Source organism: Lampetra planeri, chromosome 4 (assembly GCF_965212315.1).
Source record: "Lampetra planeri chromosome 4, kcLamPlan1.2.h2, whole genome shotgun sequence".
Classification (NCBI taxonomy): Eukaryota; Metazoa; Chordata; class Hyperoartia; order Petromyzontiformes; family Petromyzontidae; genus Lampetra; species Lampetra planeri.
Genome location: NC_136110.1, coordinates 17,507,803 through 17,510,754, shown reverse-complemented (window position 1 = coordinate 17,510,754; position 2,952 = coordinate 17,507,803).

Here is a 2,952-nt window from a genome sequence, read left to right as displayed (position 1 = left end):
CTGCTGAAAAAGCCTGTGGAAGTTTCACGGCGTTCGTACGATATTTGGCGACGCAAAAATGAGCGATTTCCCAGCTCGATGGAATTCGGAGCGAGAGAAACGATGCCCCGTAACGCACATGAGAGCAATCCCGGCCAATTTCTCCCGTTTGATGGGGTCTATGTGTACAAATTTTGACTTTTTTGAGTGCACGTGCCAATCTGCTGGAAAAGCCTGTGGAAGTTTCACGGCGTTCGTACGATATTTGGCGACGCAAAAATGAGCGATTTCCCAGCTCGATGGAATTCGGCGCGACAGAAACGATGCCCCGTAACGCACATGAGAGCAATCCGGGCCAATTTCTCCCGTTTGATGGGGTCTATGTGTAAAAATTTTGACTTTTTTGAGTGCAGGTGCAAATCTGCTGGAAAAGCCTGTGGAAGTTTCACGGCGTTCGTACGATATTTGGCGACGCAAAAATGAGCGATTTCCAAGCTCGATGGAATTCGGAGCGAGAGAAACGATGCCCCGTAACGCACATGAGAGCAATCCGGGCCAATTTCTCCCGTTTGATGGGGTCTATGTGTAAAAATTTTGACTTTTTTGAGTGCAGGTGCAAATCTGCTGAAAAAGCCTGTGGAAGTTTCACGGCGTTCGTACGATATTTGGCGACGCAAAAATGAGCGATTTCCCAGCTCGAGAGAATTCGGCGCGAGAGAAACGATGCCCCGTAACGCACATGAGAGCAATCCGGGCCAATTTCTCCCGTTTGATGGGGTCTATGTGTAAAAATTTTGACTTTTTTGAGTGCAGGTGCAAATCTGCTGGAAAAGCCTGTGGAAGTTTCACGGCGTTCGTACGATATTTGGCGACGCAAAAATGAGCGATTTCCCAGCTCGATGGAATTCGGCGCGAGAGAAACGATGCCCCGTAACGCACATGAGAGCAATCCCGGCCAATTTCTCCCGTTTGATGGGGTCTATGTGTAAAAATTTTGACTTTTTTGAGTGCACGTGCAAATCTGCTGAAAAAGCCTGTGGAAGTTTCACGGCGTTCGTACGATATTTGGCGACGCAAAAATGAGCGATTTCCCAGCTCGATGGAATTCGGAGCGAGAGAAACGATGCCCCGTAACGCACATGAGAGCAATCCCGGCCAATTTCTCCCGTTTGATGGGGTCTATGTGTAAAAATTTTGACTTTTTTGAGTGCACGTGCAAATCTGCTGAAAAAGCCTGTGGAAGTTTCACGGCGTTCGTACGATATTTGGCGACGCAAAAATGAGCGATTTCCCAGCTCGAGAGAATTCGGCGCGAGAGAAACGATGCCCCGTAACGCACATGAGAGCAATCCGGGCCAATTTCTCCCGTTTGATGGGGTCTATGTGTAAAAATTTTGACTTTTTTGAGTGCAGGTGCAAATCTGCTGAAAAAGCCTGTGGAAGTTTCACGGCGTTCGTACGATATTTGGCGACGCAAAAATGAGCGATTTCCCAGCTCGATGGAATTCGGCGCGAGAGAAACGATGCCCCGTAACGCACATGAGAGCAATCCGGGCCAATTTCTCCCGTTTGATGGGGTCTATGTGTAAAAATTTTGACTTTTTTGAGTGCAGGTGCAAATCTGCTGAAAAAGCCTGTGGAAGTTTCACGGCGTTCGTACGATATTTGGCGACGCAAAAATGAGCGATTTCCCAGCTCGAGAGAATTCGGCGCGAGAGAAACGATGCCCCGTAACGCACATGAGAGCAATCCGGGCCAATTTCTCCCGTTTGATGGGGTCTATGTGTAAAAATTTTGACTTTTTTGAGTGCAGGTGCAAATCTGCTGGAAAAGCCTGTGGAAGTTTCACGGCGTTCGTACGATATTTGGCGACGCAAAAATGAGCGATTTCCCAGCTCGATGGAATTCGGAGCGAGAGAAACGATGCCCCGTAACGCACATGAGAGCAATCCCGGCCAATTTCTCCCGTTTGATGGGGTCTATGTGTACAAATTTTGACTTTTTTGAGTGCACGTGCCAATCTGCTGGAAAAGCCTGTGGAAGTTTCAAGGCGTTCGTACGATATTTGGCGACGCAAAAATGAGCGATTTCCCAGCTCGATGGAATTCGGCGCGAGAGAAACGATGCCCCGTAACGCACATGAGAGCAATCCCGGCCAATTTCTCCCGTTTGATGGGGTCTATGTGTAAAAATTTTGACTTTTTTGAGTGCACGTGCAAATCTGCTGAAAAAGCCTGTGGAAGTTTCACGGCGTTCGTACGATATTTGGCGACGCAAAAATGAGCGATTTCCCAGCTCGATGGAATTCGGAGCGAGAGAAACGATGCCCCGTAACGCACATGAGAGCAATCCCGGCCAATTTCTCCCGTTTGATGGGGTCTATGTGTAAAAATTTTGACTTTTTTGAGTGCACGTGCAAATCTGCTGAAAAAGCCTGTGGAAGTTTCACGGCGTTCGTACGATATTTGGCGACGCAAAAATGAGCGATTTCCCAGCTCGAGAGAATTCGGCGCGAGAGAAACGATGCCCCGTAACGCACATGAGAGCAATCCGGGCCAATTTCTCCCGTTTGATGGGGTCTATGTGTAAAAATTTTGACTTTTTTGAGTGCACGTGCAAATCTGCTGGAAAAGCCTGTGGAAGTTTCACGGCGTTCGTACGATATTTGGCGACGCAAAAATGAGCGATTTCCCAGCTCGATGGAATTCGGAGCGAGAGAAACGATGCCCCGTAACGCACATGAGAGCAATCCCTGCCAATTTCTCCCGTTTGATGGGGTCTATGTGTACAAATTTTGACTTTTTTGAGTGCACGTGCCAATCTGCTGGAAAAGCCTGTGGAAGTTTCATCCGACGAAAAAAGCACGTTCTCGAGAAAGCAGGAGAGCTAAGTCATTCACAAATTAGCTGGATTTGGCTTGTGGTTCGTTTCCCAAGTAACAGAGCGGCATCAACCTTTAAGTGCACGCCAGTA